At 45.8% G+C, this 17,270-nt stretch overlaps 1 protein-coding gene across 1 annotated transcript in view; it reads right to left on the bottom strand.

The window, feature by feature from the left end:
* Window positions 1-742, bottom strand: part of Vwf (von Willebrand factor) — a 126,668-nt gene extending 125,926 nt beyond the window's left edge. The window contains exon 1 of the mRNA XM_021636960.2: window positions 362-742. The gene's annotated coding sequence lies outside the window, so the exon portion shown is untranslated. The remainder of the gene's footprint in view (window positions 1-361) is intronic.
* Between the last annotated feature and the right edge of the window lie 16,528 nt (window positions 743-17,270).

Here is a 17,270-nt window from a genome sequence, read left to right as displayed (position 1 = left end):
CTGGGCCAAGACTGGGTCGCAAAGCTGATGTCCCTCTCTCCTGCCCTCCCAGCACAGTGGTTCATCAGGGGCTTGCAGCAGGTACCCAAGAAAGGAGGGAAAAGCGCTGGCCAACCTCATCTGCATACAGTTCTGCCAAGCCAGAAAGTCTCTTCAGAAAGAAAAGCAGAACTCAGCGTCAAGAGCAGAAAGGACTTTAGGATCCGCTAGCTCTGAGTGGCCCCTCCAAACAACCCCTTCTGGTCCAGGTATAGAAGGTCTCACACACACACACACACACCAAGCGCCAGCACCTCAGGGGCAGGGATCAGCCCTATACCTCCCTTCCACGGCTAAGCCAGCTCTCCTTCCAAAACCATACCTTCCCCCTTACAAATAGGGGCTGTCTCTCCAAGGTCCCTTGGGAAAACTGCTGCTCAGTTGTGCCACCACTCCTAGGTCATGTTCCAGAGAAACTGCCTGCCCGCTGATCTTCTCAGGCTGTGGGCTGTGTCACTGTTGAATAGTCCAGGGGCTGCAAAGTTCTCACAGCCAGGGAGAGCAAGCCCAAGCTGTGACCAAGCACCCACTCCTCTACGCTGCAATAGCTTGGAGCTGTCACAACAGGGCCCTGGCCTTCTCTTAATTATGGACAGGAAACAATGGCAGGATGCAGTTGTAGAAGTACTTCCAGGCTGATAAGACTTGAAGAGCCGGGAGGGAGAGCTCCTGGAAGCTGCCTTAATGAGCTGCCTTGCTCCCCTCACACCACCACGGCTCAGTTTGGTCCCTGAGAGTCCCCGAATTCCCCTATAAACAGCCAGAACAGAAACAGTAGTTTTCCTATGGCAGCAGGAGACAGAATCAAGTTACATCAAATGTCACTTTGGGGTCCCCTGGGCTGAACCCCAGGGGGTTTGAAAAACACCTTGAACCAAGCCAACTTAGCAGCAGGGTGACAGGAAGAAGTATGCCGACACTTCCTGCCCCTGTCACCCACGGGCATGAACAATCCGGGCCAGAAATCACAAAAAACAGCCTGTTTGGAGTCTAGCCAGTGTTTTATGGACAGGTTAAAGACAGAGGCCCTGGGTTGGGCATGGTGGCACATGCCTTTAATCCCAACGCTCTGGAAGCAAAGGCAGGAAGATCTCTGAGTTCGAAGCCAGCCAGGTCTACTTAGCAAGCTCCGGGACAGCGAGGACCACATAGAAAAACCCTGTTTCAAAACAAACAGCGACAAAAGATGAAAGCCCCGATCACAAATCCAAGACTTTGGAAAGGAAGTGGGGGAAATGATGATTTCATTCTAATACCACCACCCCAAAAGACTCACACACGGGCTTGCGCGTGCTCGCCCGCACACGTGCGCACACCTGCTCTCTGCGAGGCCTAGAACCCAAGACCTGCGCGTGATGAACAAACGGTCTTCCACTGAGCTACATCCATCCCAAGGCCAACGCCACACTTCCAGAGCCCTGACTCTTTACACTGTCGTATCCTGCACACATGTATGCACTCTACTCCCACCTCCGAATAGGCGGTTCTCAGCACAGCACAGCAAAGCCCCATTCTCAGCACGCTCTGACAAACTAACTCCTGGTCTAAAAGACACAGATACAATGCAGGAGAGAGGAAAAGGCAGGACTCCCTCTCCGTGGGCTTCCGGGCACTAAGCTGGGCAGCTATGACAGAGTGCTTGGCGGTGGCCTACACCTTTGCTCCCCACTATACCATCTGCTCCAAGACTCTGAAGAACCGCTATGCCTGCCTTCACCATGCCCCCTTCACACACACAACACACTCCCCCGTTCCCTTTTCCACCGTCTTAGTTAGGGCTTCTATGACTGTGACGAAACACCATGGCCAAAAAGCAAGTTGAGGAGGAAAGGGTTTATTAGGCTTCCAAACCACAGTTCATCGCCAAAGGAAGTCAGGACAGAAACTCAAACAAGGCAGGAACGTGGAGGCAGGAGCTGACGCAGAGGCCATAGAGGGATGCTGCTTACTGGCTTGTTCAGTCTGCTTTCTTATAGAACCCAGCACCAGCAGCCCAGGGATGGCCCCACCCACAATGGGCGGGGCCCTCCCACATCAATCACTAATTAAGAAAATGCCCTACAGGTTTGCATAACAGCCTGCTCTTCTGGAAGCATTTTCTCAATTAAGGTTCTCTCCTCTCTGATGACTTTAGCTTGTATCAACATAAAACTAGGCAGCACAACCACTCAAGGTAGGAAGGCTAGTATTACCAGGGAAGAAAAAGAATGAAAGAGGCAAGATTAGCCCTTAACATTTCTGTTGCCAGAGTCCTTAGGCTCTTAGAGTCTGGGCTCTAGAAGCCTAGTAAACTAGCCTTGGTCAGCCATCCTCAACAGACCTATTTAAAAGGCACGTGGTAATGAAAGGTTAATGAATAAAGATTCATTCACGTGGCCACTTTGGGAAGCAGAACAAGGAGGCCCAGTGACCTTACCCTAAGTCTATCTTTGAGATACTGATATGAAATTAGGGTTAAATAGAGGGCAGGATACATACATACACGCACACATACATGTAATCAGTATATCGGTCATGCACTACTGTTCAAGGTGTGGTCCCGCCCATCTTTCCCCGGGAGACAAGGCCTTCCTCCAGCTTTACCTTCCCCAGCATGAGATTCCTGGGGAAACTCAAGTTTCTTAGGAATTATCTCAATAGCCTGATATAAAAAGAGAGTGGTGCAGGTCTCACCAGGATATCCTTTCTCCTGGGGGCTTTAGAGATGGCTCAGTAGTTAAGAGCACAGATTGATCTTCCAGAGGACCTGAACCCACAGGATGGTTCCCAGTTAACTCCAGTTCCAGGGGACCTTACACCCTCTTCTGGTCTTTCAAAATGCTGAGCAATATAGCACTTTTTTTTAAGACACAGCTGACCCTGATAGCCAAATGAGCTGGTGCCTGGTGGTGTATGTTTTTAATCCCATCCCTCAGGAGGCTGAGGAAGGAGGACCAGGAGTTGAAGACCAGCCTTTGCTTCATAGTGAGACTCAGCCTCGTGAAAAAAAAAAAAATCAAAATTAAACAAAAGTCTGAAAAAAAATTGTTGGAAATTAAATAAAAGAAAATTACTCCAAAAAATAAGAAAGTGAAAAACTGTAAGAGCTAGGAAAGAGCATAAAATGAAAGGATCCAAGGAGAAGCTCTGACGGCCAATGCTGGGATTCTATGAACCGTGCTCTGTCTGTGTTCACAGCCTCAGACCCCGAGCGTTTTAACTCAGATAATTACGAGGGTGGGCAGGAAACCGCAGCTGGGGGGAGTGGAAGTGTGATACGGGGAAAGGAAAGCCACTAGTGAAAGATGTTTATAGGACATCCATCAGGAGAGACGGAGGGAGGGAGGGGGCAGGAATAGAAAGGGAGGACAATCAATTTAATCCTTGGGACGGGGCAGGGGGTAGTATGGGAAAGACTCAGCTGCAGCGGAGCTGTGATATTTCTGCACTTAGTCCTGTCAATTGTTAGCCAGGACTGTTTCATTAGCCGTTAAACGCCCAGCTCATGGACACAGAGATGGGTCTCAGATAAGTTAGGTCAGAGGATTATGGGAGAGGACTGTAGTAAATGGTCCTCCTAACTAAGTCATCATTCGGAGTCAGGGAATTTTGGTTTTCCAGGAAAAAAAAAAAAAGACGAGTTTACCATCATCAGCATTTCTGAAGAAGGTACTTTAGGAAGAAGGAAGTTAAACTCAGAAAGAAAAACACTAGAAATAAAAGTAAACAAAGAATTCGGTAGTCACGGGACGAATATGAAGAGGCGGTGACTTCACAAGCCAACAACAATGATAGCGAGAAATGAAAGAGTTAAAATAATACATAAATAGGAGGCTGAGGCAGGAGGATAGTGATTTTAAGGTCACCCTGGGCTACACATAAGACTTTGTTTCCCCAAAAAAGAAAGAAAAAAAATATAAAAAGAACAGAGTACTAGAAAGAAATAGGACCAAGAAATGACAATCGTGGTTGGGTGCAGTGGCGCACACCTGTGATCCCAGCATTCAGGAGGCAGAGGCAGGTGGATCTCTGTGAGCTCAAGGCCAGCCTGGTCTAGGAATTGAGTCCAGGACAGCCAAGGTTACCCAGAGAAACCCTGTCTCTACAAACAAACAAAAAAGAGGAATGACAATCGCAATGAAAGTAGTTTAAGATTCTTGCATTCTTCAGACTTAAGACGGGAGTACATAGAAAATGAGAAGAGCAGAGTCTGAAGAACAGAATTCAGGGCTGGGTGTAGCTCAGCTAACAGAGTGCTTGCTGCACGCACGAGCCCTGGGACCACCCTTGGTTGTGGTCGGTTCATGGCCTGTGATCTCAGTACTTAATTTAGGAAGTAGAAACAGGAGGGTCAGGAGTTTAAGGCCAGCCTCTGAAAAAAAGATGAGTTTAAGGCCAGCCTGAGTTATGAGAGACCCTGGCTCAAACAAATAAATTACCAGAGGGTAGCATTTTTATAAAATTAAAGACTCAAATAAGGGGCTGGAGAGGTGACAGGGCTAAGAGTACATATTTATCTTCCAGGTGACCTGGGTTCCATTCCAGCACCCACACAGCAGCTCACAGCATCTATGACTCCAGTCTCAGGGGATCCAATGCTTACTCCTGGCATCCCAGGGCACAGACATACCTGCAGGCAAAACACTTATCTACATAAATTTTTTTTTTTAAATTAACCCTTACAAAAAAAAAAAGACTGTATAATAAAATGAAATTAAAAGCTGTATATTTTTGCTTGTAAATATGGCTAACTATGGAAAGTAAACATGCTACAATAACCACTAAATTTGGGATACTGGTAAAGTCTGGGGAGCAAGAGAGACAACAGGGCCTACGGAACGGCCGGTGGGGGCTGGCCTCTGTAAACTTCATCGTTTTAGTCATTTCAACACTATGGAGTAAATGGAGCGTTAGGACGGGCAGAGCTGGCTAGAACGCAGGCGCTTCTGTATTAGCGTCTCTGGGTTTGTATACGGTTGCAATTTTCCTTTAAATAAAGAGTCCCGAAGCCAAGTGAGTAGGGAGTGAAGGCTATGTTATCTGAGCTCCCTGTGTTTGTTGAAGATTCTGCGATTTCTCCTGTTGATGACGTCTAGTCAGGAGGGCTCATGATTATAGGTTTATTATTATTATTTAACTTTTTTATTAGTTCTTTGTGAACTTCACATCACTCACCCCAGTCGCAAGTTTGAGATCAGTCAGGGCTACACAGTGGTCCTAGGCCAGCCTGGGCAACAGAATGAGACCCTGCCTCAAAACCAGCCAGCGGAAAGGCAGCCTGGCAGGGGCTATGGGAGCTGCTGCAGAGAAACGCTCAGCATTTCTCACCCAAAACTGAGGTGCTGTGGTAGGAAGCCATCTTGAGAAGGTCATGCCCAAGCTTTGGGAGAGTAAGTCCCCACATTTTTCTTTACCCTGGAACTCCCTCATTATGTACTGTGGCACAGTCCCTGCCAGTGCTTGATTTGTAGCACGGTGTGACCTAGGCGGAACGCCTCTGAGGAAAGCTCATTGACAAATACATATGACGGACTTGGAGTCCGGGACATAGGACAAAGTGCAGCTTGCTTTCCTATTAAGAGCGGTGGCTCTGGCGGTCGGCCAAAGACGATTGAGAGGCCGAGCAGACATGTACCAGTTTGTGCGGAGACTGAACATCAAAGATTCTTTAGTCGTCCTCCTGGCAACGGGCAAAGAGACACCTTGTTGGCGGTGTCAGTCAAGGCAGAGCTGATAGCTGTCCTTTGTTCCTCCAAGCTTGATGCCTGGCTTGGTGGCCAAAGCTGTTCTATGCTCAGGACTCACAAAAATCAAATCAAGTCAAATCCAGGCAGCGAGACTGCAGGAGAGCTGGGCCCACCACTCGCCACTCATCTCCTGTGAGGTGATGTGGGTAGGGGGATGATCCCCTCTTCTCCCACCACCACCTGTAGCAACCAGGAAAACCTGCTCTGTGGTTATGAGAGCGTAGCTGGCCCAGCCCCTCACAGACTGCAGCATTTGGGAGAGCGGGGCCCTGAAACTTGACTGGGCAGCAGGGTGGAGCTGGCTCTGGAGGCTTGAGTGCAGGTGAGCTGGCCCGAGGCCGTGAGAGCAGGAAAGCTAACTCTGCCTCTTGCCGGTTTCGGCATTGGGTGGCCCAGCAGGAGCAGTGCTGGAGAGCTCGCCCTGGTGATTTGGATAAGGGAAAGCCAGTGGGCTGACCAGCTCAGCGACCACCCAGGCCCAGATCCAGGCCCCTGAGATGGCCCACCTCCAAAGCTATATCCTCTCTTGAGACATATCTGTATCACGGGTTGGGATGCATGAAAGGGCCAGTCCTGCTGTTCCAAAGCTGAAGGATCTCCATGACACAGGGCAGCAGCAGGATAATTAGAAGGATGAGGATCCAATATTGATGGTGTCACAGAAGCCAGACGTCCTGAACCAGATCAATGACTCACTGCAATGAACATTTGCAGGTGAAGATGTATGGTCAGAGGGATGTACATCGGGACACACTGTGACACACTACAGCTTCCACGATGAGATGCTTTCTATGCTGTGTGTGTGTGTGTGTGTGTGTGTGTGTGTGTGTGTGTGTGTGTGTTGGGGGAGGATTCAAGGGCAAAGACCAGATATGAGGGGACCGGGGTACATGATATGAAACTCACAAAGAACTAATAAAAAGTTAAATTATTTTTTTTTAAAAATCTATGATCGTGAGCCCTCCTGACTAGACGCCATCAACAGAAGAAAATTTTGAAGTCTTCAACAAACACAGGGAGCTCAGATACCAGCACTGCAGGAGGTGGCCATTGAAGAAATTGAATGGAGAGTCCAAATGTGTTAGGTTCAAATGAAAATGCAGCATATCAGAATTTGTGAGGTGTAACAAAGGTAATTCTAAAGTGGAAATTCAGAGAGGGCGGATCTATACATATTATATATACATACATACATACATATATATGTATATGTGTGTGTGTGTGTGTGTGTGTGTGTATCATTGTGTTTAACCTCTGTCATGACAAACTAGATTTCTGGCTGCCACTCACCTTGCCACACCTATAAAAGTCCATTCTCTTACAGTTTTATATCTAAATAGATCCACCCTGACCTCTCATACCTCTAACTTATACACCTTTCCTCTCGTAAAGCACCCACTTCTGTCCTTCATTTTACAACTTAAGTACCAATTCCCTTTCCTCCAAAGAATCTCAGAAACTAATCCTCTCCAACCAGTACAGCATTGCCAGTCTCTGTACCCTAAAGGAACACCTAAAGGGTCTTCCAGAGCTAAACCAGACCAGAGCTAGTGGGGACACCACTGGCTCCGTCCACTGACAGCTGCAACAAGCACGCCTCTCAGGGAAGACATCCCTTTTAGAAGGGCTCAAACACACGACCAAGTGGAATTATAAAGGGGGGAAAGAACGAAAACTGACAGACACATCCACCACGACAGAAGCTCAAGCAAGATAAATAAGCAAAAGTTATGAGACAGAAAAAGGCCAACAAGCCACACCCAATCCACCCATAATCACAACCATAATCACCCATAATCACAACCGAAAGTACCAAGATTGCTAAAGTGTCTGAGAAGGAATTTAGAGTCCTGCTTTTAAAAGATGATTAGTGATCACATAAATGTCTCAAAAAAGCAGAAGAATGATCTAAAAAAAAAAAAAAAAATCTAAAGTCAACCCCAACAGTACCGTCGCCAAAGTGACCAGTGGGTAAATTTGGGAAGGAAGTGACAAACGTTCAGGAAATGTTAACAAGAAAAATCACAACACTGCATACCTGGAAACCAGGCATACCTGGAAATTAAAGAAGCAATCAACCAAATGAAAACCTCACCAGGAAGCACCTCTTATCAGTGCTTATTACCGTCTGTTGACAAGGTAAGTTTCAGGATGGAGGGCAGAGTTATGTCATGTAACATATGTAAAAAAACATTAAGGATTTTGACCAATATTTTCAAGTCTAGAATATATTCAAGAGACAATAGATAAATGCTAAGATAAATACAAAAGGCAAATTATTTAATGAAATGTAACAGAAATTTCCCAACCAAGAAAAAAAATTGACATTCAAATACAGGAGGCATTTAAAACCCCAAACAGGAGTGACCGGAGAATGACCTCTCCACCCCACGTGGTATTCAAGATGATAAAAGCACAAAGTAAGGAAATAATATTAAACACTGAAATGGGAAAACACTGACTCATCTACAGAGGGAACAATATCAGAATAACCTTAGACTTTTCATCAGTAGCCTTGAAAGCCAGAAAAGCATGGAATGATAGATTTCATGTTCAGGGAGCAGATAACTCCAAATCAAGAATGTTGTTACCGGAAAATCTTTCTCCCAACTGATGGAGAAATGGGGACATTGTAAGATAAACACAGATTAAAGCAACTCATGGCAATCAAACCAGTACTTTAAAATTCTTGAAAGACTGTTACACCGAAAAGAAAAAAAAAAAGCCTCATCCATGAAAAAAAAAAAAATACACCCTTGAAAGGAACAGATGAACAAAGAAGAACTGGAAAACCAGAAAACCCCAAAACACTCACAAGGGAAAAAAAAGGAAAGCAAACACACAAACAAACCTAATAAACCAGCCAAATGGAACACCCCCTAACAAAATGACCATGTTCTCCAAAGGCAATCTACAGATCCAATGTGATTCCCCACGAAAACCCCAGCAGCATTCTTCACAGAACTAGAAAAATATCAAACTGAGGAGCTATGGTGTCAAAGTCAGCATAACACAGGCACACTAACAAGACATATAGACCAGTAGATTGTGGGCCCAGAAATAAACCCACAAAGCTGTGGCCATTTAGTTCTTGACAAAGGCATCAAAACCAGACGAGAGCTAAAAATCACAAGTGGTTTGGGAAAGACTGCACACTCACAGAAGACAGAACTCACATCCACAGCTCCGACCCTGAACGAACATCAATCGATGCCAACTGCATCGGAGACCTTAACTGGAAAGCTGAAACTGAGCCAGGCGTGGTGGCGCACGCCTGTGATTGAAGTGCTCGGAGAGGCAGAGGCAGATGGATCTCTGTGACTTCGAGGCCAGCATGGTCTACAAAGTGAGTCCCAGGACAGCCAAGGCTACACAGAGAAACCCTGTCTCGAAACAAAAATAAAATCTGAAACAGCTGGAGAAAAAAAACAATGCACATGAAGTTATAGTACAGGCAAGAGCTTGCTAACAGGACAGGAAAATGGTCTAAGAATCAGCCAATGATACAACATGAAATTTTAAAATCTCTGTATGGCAGAGGACGCTATCAGCAGAGTAAGCAATCCACAGAATTGGAGAAAATGTTTGCCAGCTACACCTCCGACAGGGCACTGATACCTAGAACATAAAAGGAATTGCAACACCAAGAACATGAAAAATACCCATCGAGAAATGGGCTAATTAAATGAAGGTACAGCTCTCAAAAGAATAAACACAAAGATCAAGAAACATTTGTTTTTAGTGTTCCTCATCCTCAGCCATGAAAGAGATGCAATTCAAGCTGCTTTGAGGGTCTATCTCACCCCAGTCAGAATGTCTGTCAGCAAGAGAGGAAATGCTGGTGAAGCTGAGGGGAAATAGGAACCTTTGTCCAGGGCAGCTGGGAGTGTGATTTAGTGCAGCCATTATCGAAATTAGCTTGGAGACTCCTCCAGGAAACCAAAAGTAGAACTACCACATGACTCAGCTGTACCCCTCCTGGGCATGGACCCCAAAAATCATATGTCCTACACAGATCCTCACTGGTCCGTGTTCATTGCTGCCTGATCTGCAAGAGCCAGGCAATGGAACCAGCCTTCAAATCTGTCAACAGATGGACAGATAGAGAAAATGTGACAAAATGCACGTAGAATTTTATTCAGTTGCTAAGAGATAATGAAAACGGGGCCTTAAGGGGTGGCTCAGTGGTTTAGGGCACACGCTGCTCTTGCAGAGGACCAGAGTTTGGTTCCCAGCACCCATGTGGCCGCTCACAACCACCTGTAACTCCAGATCCGGGGGCTCTGACGCCCTCCTCTAGCCTCCAGAGGTGTAGCAGGCATGCCTACTGTATACACACAAGCATGCAGGCAGGCAGGCAGCCATACACACAAAGCTCTTTTAAATTTCTATCAAAAAATAAAAAAAGAAGGAAGAGAACCAAAATAAGAACGGGAGGGAGGGAGAGAAGGAGGGAGAGAGGGAAGGAGAAAAAAAAAGGGAGGGAGGGAGGGAGGGAGGGAGAAGGAAATTTACAGGGAAATATGTGGATTTGGAAAATATATAAAATGAAGTGACCCAGTCTCAGAAATACAAACATCACATGTTCTCTCTCCTATGTGGAGTCTAGCTTTTAATGTGCATATATGTGTATGTATGGGTATAGACATGGGTATAGACTAGAAACGAGATAGGAGAGCTTGAGAGAGGAACGGAGGTGGTGAGGAGTGTTTGTGTGTGAGGGGTCACGGGAGAGGGGGAAGAATTCAGGGAGAGAAATGACAACAAAAGTTTTTGTTTGAAAACGCCATAATGAAATCTATGTCTTTGTAAGCTGATAATAATAATAATAAATGAAGAAAAAAAACCTTTTCTACAGGTCAGGCATAGTGTATATGCCTGTAATCCCAGAACTCGGGAGGCTAAAGCATGAAGGTTTAAGGGCTAAGCCAGCCTGGACTACGTAGAAAGACCTGCCCTAAAGACGAACAAACAAAAACCAAACAGACAAAAAAACTCCATATATTTTCACATTATAAAGTAACTATATAGTTTATTGGTCAAAAATAATTTATAAGATAATTTTTCTGATATTGACAAACAAATAATATGAGGATGGAGATAACGTGTATTAAAAAATATGCAGAGTATGTGGAGATGCCTCGGAGGGCATCCACTGTGAACTCAGTTCTTTTTAAAAAATATGTTTATTAAATCTTTGAGATATTTATATTCTCTTTCTCCCTCCCTCTCCCCCTTCCTCCCCACTCCCCTCTCCTTCCCCTCCCCCTCCCTTTCTCAGCAGCCATCAGTTGCTTCCCTTCCCTCTCCGTGCTGGGATTTTGCCTGGCCTGAGCACCCTCAGGTTTTGTGCATGCTGCCCAAACCACCGTGGATTCATATGTGCAACTGCCTGCCCTGCTAGAAGTGAAAATGCTATTTCCTTGCCGTCATCCACTACCTCTGGCTCTTTTCATCGCTTTTTTCCATGGTCTTGGGGGAAAGGGTGCCATGTAGCTGCCTCATTCATGGCTGAGCACTCACAGTCTCTTCACCTCTGAATGTTGAGCAGCTGTAAACGTCTGTGTTAACCAGCACTGACCGGAAACAAGAAGCGTCTCTGACAAGGGCTGGGATTGATCTCTGTAAAACAACACGTCATTAGGAGTTGTTTCGGTGATAGGCCCATTTACTGGGATATTTGTAGGTTCCCCCTAGGAGCTAGGACCTATCTAGCCACGGGCTCTTTGCCCCGATAACCCCATTATGGATTCCATCTCAGAGAATGGCCTTAAATCCAATCAGTAAGTGTTTAGTTATGTCCATAACAATAATGCCACTATTGCACATGTCTTGTCAGGAGAGTCCTAACTGTAGCTCTCAAAAGCATGTTAAAAATAGTACTATGGGCTGGGAGTATAGCTCAGTGGTAGGGTGTTTAGTGTAAATGGGGTCCTGGGTTCCATTACTAGCATTATAAATAGACAGGTTTTTGAGGGTTTTTTTCCCAGGGGGTGGAGTATTTTTTTGGCGTTGGTTTGGTTTGGTTTTTGGTTTTACGAGACAGGGTTTCTCTGTGTAGCCTTGGCTGTCCTGGAATTGCTCTGTAGACCAGGCTGGCCTTGAACTCAGAGAGCCGCCTACCTCTGCCTCCTGAGTGCTGGGATTAAAGGCATGTGTCGCCACCACCCAGGCAAAGGGCAGTTTTAAAGTCTCCTTTTTATACACCAATTTGACCACATATAATGCAGCAATCAATTCCACTTGAGGAACCTATCTTGAGGAAATCCTTCACAATTAGGGGCTGAGATCTCCCTGCAAGATAGGCAGCCAGCATTGTTCCTAGCTGTCAAAAGAAAATACAGGCATTCTAATTGTCCTGCTCTGGGATGTCAAAGGTCATCTGGCATCCAGCCAGGACAGATTTTTCACATAGCCTCGAAAAACAATGATATGGCACCGTTCTTTAAAAGCTGGGAAAAACTTCTGATAGAACAGGACGGGAAAGAGAGCCGAACACTCTGAACAGAATAAGCTTGGCTGTGTCAACCATAAGCAGTCCCCTAAGAAGCCAGGGCCGCAGCCTCCTATCCTGGTGCCTGTGCTTGGGTAGGTGCTAGATCTGTTCCTTAACTAAAAAAAAAAAAAAAAAAAAAAAAAATTAAAGGAGAGGGGCAATGAGGCAGCTTGTCCGGTAAAGTGCTTACTGCATAAACAAGCAACCTGAGTTCAGTCCCTGGACCCATATAAAAGTAGCAGGAGGGAACCAATTTCAGAGTTGTCCCCTGGTTCCATACATGCACACATATACACATGCACACACACGCACGCACAGACATACACATGCACACATACACACACAATTATAAAAATAATAAAACCTGGAAGAAAACTGGAAACACAGAGTCTGTGGGTTGATGTCCATCTCTAAGTGGCTGCCATTTCCTTGAGTTTCTTTGTAATCTCAAAAAAAAAAAAAAAAGTGCGGCACAGTGTGCTTGCGGTTGTACCTGATGACCTTAAAGTACTTACTTGGAGACACTGGAGGGATGGATCCAGGGGTGGGCAGCACCTGCTGTACATGCCTGAGGATCTGAGTTCGGATCTCAGAGCCCTCCTAAAACGTTAGGCGCGGCCATGTCTGCCACCCCCAGCAGAGCCAGGAGGACCCCCTGAGGCTTAGCAAAAGACCATGTCTCAAAGGAATAAGGACACTCAACATGCAGGACACTCACACAAAGAGGTTTATCTACTTGCTGTGTGTTACAGCCCCAAACACCTACTTATGAGCAAGAAGAGGCTCAGTCCCTTGTCCCCTTCTCCGATTGGGTTTCCTGCGGTCAACCGTAGTTGTCACTTTAATAGGAAGTTCTAGAAATATCAATGCATAAGCTTTTAAAGAAGTTCATTACATTGTTACTATTTATTTTGTTACTATTTATTATTGATAGTTTCTTTCTGTACCTTATGTATAACTTAAATTTTATCATAGGTACATGGGTACAAAAAATATCCGTTTTTATTATGTATGTATGTATCTATTTATTTATCTCAAAGTTCTTTGAAATGAACTCTTGCTACGTAACCCTGACTGACCTGGTAATCACTATACAGCCCAGGCCGGCCCCTAAAACAGAATCCTCCTGCCTCGGCCTCTCTGTTGCTGGGAGTGCAAGCATGCACAATCCAGGCTGATGACACAGAGTTTCTAATGCCAGGTGTTCTCCCTGCTTCCAGCATGCCTGGGGTCTCAGAACACATCCGCCAGGATAAGACCTGACCTTTATACCAGTCAGACACTGGATTATTACACAGCTGTGAGGATGGTCTGAAGTCCCACAGGTGCGACTCTGAGGGGAAGAAGGGAGACGGCTGCCCACGTACACAGAGCACAGCGCTGGCAGGACTTACCCCAGCTGATGGAGGTCAGGATTGTTGACCCTGGCCTGGGGAACAGACGGAAGCATTAGGGAGTCTCTGAGGAGCTCTAGTGTTGTCTCTTAACCTGGATGCTGGGGACAGTGAACTTGTGGATGAATATTGAGCTCCAGGCTTACGATCTGAGTATTTTCTGTATGAATATTGTGCATCAATATGAAGGTTTTTCACAGTGAAAAAAAAAAAGTCCTAATGGCGCTTAAAAGCACACTTGGAATTTATTTCCTCTTAATTGGATGAAGGTTCCAGAGAAACCCACTGGGCTTCCTAGAATTTTTATTAATAATTCAAGTCTCCTGAGCCAAGATCCTGGCAAAACAGGATCTGTGAAGTCACTCCTGCTCCACTTGTTAGGAAGCCCTAACTCTACCCTGGCTGCTGTTCTCTGTCCCAGAGCTGACAGCCTCTCCTGGCAGGTATGCAGAGGAGGCTCCTCCGCTGTTAATAATGAGCTGCTGAGGTTTGATGTACCTGACACACACAGGCATCAACAGGGTACCACAGGGCCATGAAGTAGTGTTTTAAAGAGAACAAAGGACCAGCTCCAAACACTGGAAAGAGAGAATAAAATCTACAAAGATGTCCTCTAATTTACACACATATGCTGTGGCATGCATGCAAAGCACACACACACATATACATACATACATACATACATGTATGCATGCATGCATCATATACACGCACACACACATCACCAAGTCCAGCATGTCATACTATCACACAGGAGGCTGAAGCAGAAGGATCTCAAGTTCAAGGATAGCCTGTGCTACAAATTAAGACCCAAGAGGAGAGAGAGAGAGAGAGAAATAAAGATGAAGGAGAGAGAGATAGAACAATATACCACACCAACAAGAAGATATTTGTAAAATACTTAACCAATACAGACCTAACATCCAGATTATATAAACAACTCCCACAAACCATTAAGAAGATAACCCAACTAAAAATGTCCAAAAGAAAAAAACAATAGTTTTTTTTTTCTTCAGATAAAAGAAAGCCAAATGGAAATAACATTCCTTTATTCCATAAACCATCTAGAAAAAGGCAGAGCCTCTTGGGTCCTGAGGAAAATGAAGGAGGACCACAGCGGGTCCATTGCCCTGGGGAGCTCAGCTGCTGTTTGCTGTCAGGGAATGATCAACAGACAGTACACTAACGTGAACAAACGGCCTACCCCTGAACCTATACAATTTCACGGTAACTTTGAGCCCAGCTGCAACCTGGGAAGCTGTCTGCATGTCCCAACCTTGTCCGTGTCACTCCTTCCTGGGCCAAACACAGGCACCTGGAGATGCACGATACCCACAGCAGTATTGTTCATACCAAAATAAATGCGTGAAATAGGGCACTGTTTCCGCAAAGCTCAAAAACAAGCAAAGGAAATGATAAAGAAGGCTGTGAGTGTAAACACGTATGGATGAAGCTACATTCTTAAAGCCAAGACATAATAAATGTGAAATTCAGGATAGAAGCCACGTCATTCGAGGAGGCAGCCGCATAAAGGGAGACGGGCATCCAGGCAGATGCAGCCACACTGGCGATGTGCTGGTTCTTAGAAGAGGTAGCACCTGCCCCGATGTCCATTTCGTTAGTATTCTCCATAATACACATCTTTTTTTCCTAATATAAAACTCCGTACCTAGAGTGAATGGTGTGTGGCCAATCATTTGGGGGTTTTGTTATTGTTGTTCCTTTCTTTTTACTGTTTGAGGATTTCATGTGTGCATGATTCCTTTTCCGACAGGAATAAACCCCATTCCCTCTTCTTCAGTTCCTCCCCTAGTTCTCCCAGTTTGGAGTTCTCAGTTCTTAAACCCGCTGAATCCACTGTGTGTGCACAGGCCTGAGGCCAACCGCTCCAGAACGGGCAGCCAGCCTCTCAGGGGCCACATCCCTAAAGAAAACGGGCTCTCCCTCCTCCGCAGCCATCAGTACCAGTACCTCCTCGGGCTGGGGTGGGACTTTATGATCCCCTCCCAATCTATGCTGGCTTGATCTTATAGTCACAGCTATGTGAGTTCCTGTATGCAATGGCTTTGTCACATCAGGCAAACATTCGTGTTCATTGTACAAGCCCACTGACTCTGGCTCTTACAGTCTTTCTATCCACTCTGGGCTTTGTAGGAAGGGAATATGATATAGACATCTGGCTCAGAGCTGAACACTCCACAGTCCCTTATTCTCTGCCCGTTAACCAGTTGTGAGGCTCTGTATTAACTGCAAAAAGAAGCTTCTCAGGGTCGGAGAAGTGACTCAGCAGTTAAGAGCACTTGCTGCTCACTGAGAGGACCCAAGTTTGGTTCCAGCACACACCTCAAGTGACTCACCAGTAATTGCAGCTCCAAGCGATCCAACACTCTCTCTGGCTTCTACAGCCACACACACGCGTAACAGCCCCTCGCAGACAAAGATACACAAACAAAAACGATAAAAATAAAATTTGAGCTCCTCTAATGAAGACTGAGAGATGCACTAATCTATGGGATAGTAAGGACGCAGAAGGCAGTCTATTCTGTGCCCTGTAGCAGAGAAAGAGAATTCTGTTCTTTGCTAGGGCCTAGGACTTAGCCAGCCATGTGTTTGGGCCTGGCTAAGAGTGAGAAGCATGAGTTTCAGCACGCTTTGAATCTAAGTATAAAATGACTGGTTACTCCTATAACACTTGTACCAACAAGGCACAGGTACGCATTTCTTGCCAGATTTGGTAGCTCATAGCGGAGTAAGATTGTTGACTGCTTTCCTGTATCGGTAGCCGTCACACACCCTTCCAGCGCTACGAAAGCCAGCCAGTAGGGATGAAACTTTCAGGTCGGTACCAGCTTGGTTCTGTTGTGTGGCGCAATTCAAGTATGCGGGGTCTTCAGCAACAGGCGTGGCCTTGTAGGAGGAGGTGTATCACTGGGAGTGAACCCACACCAGGCCCAGTCTCTCTCTCTCTCTCTCTCTCTCTCTCTCTCTCTCTCTCTCTCTCCTCCCTTCCTCTCTCTACTTCATCTTGTAGATAAAAATGTAAGCTCTCAGCTACTGCTCCAGTGTCATGCCTGCTGTCCTACCTGCTGCCAGGATGCCAATGACCTGAAACTGTAAGCAAGCCTAAAATTAAACACTTTTTTTAATAAGGTGCCTTGGTCGTGGTGTCTTTTCACATTAATAGAATAACTAAGAAACATATCTCTGAATGGGTCTCTGAAGGCATCTCAAAAAAACCAAAAATTTAAGCAGAAAAGATAAGCTCAAATGTGGGGTACCACACCATCCCGTAGCCTGTGTTGCCCGTTGGTGTGAAAGCGATTCCTCTGCTTCCTGTCACCATGAGCAGACTTCTCTTCTGCAGGCTCCTGCCTCCAGGATGGTCCACATCCCCTTGAGACCAAAGCAGCCCATGGACTGAAACCATGAGCCAAAATAAATCCTCACTCCCTTAAGTGGTCTCTGTCAGGTAGTCTGTTGCAGCCAGAAAGTTGGACCAGGTTCAGGCAAGACAATAGTAGCTTAGGCCTGGGGAGAAGGGGAGGTGGCAACCATGGTTCTATTCTGATGAGAAATAGATCCGATGAGCTAAGAGACGCTGAAGATTTTCTTCTC

Source organism: Meriones unguiculatus, chromosome 5 (assembly GCF_030254825.1).
Source record: "Meriones unguiculatus strain TT.TT164.6M chromosome 5, Bangor_MerUng_6.1, whole genome shotgun sequence".
NCBI lineage: Eukaryota > Metazoa > Chordata > Mammalia > Rodentia > Muridae > Meriones > Meriones unguiculatus.
Note: the sequence above shows the minus strand (reverse complement) of the source record. Positions and strands in the feature narration are given on the sequence as shown.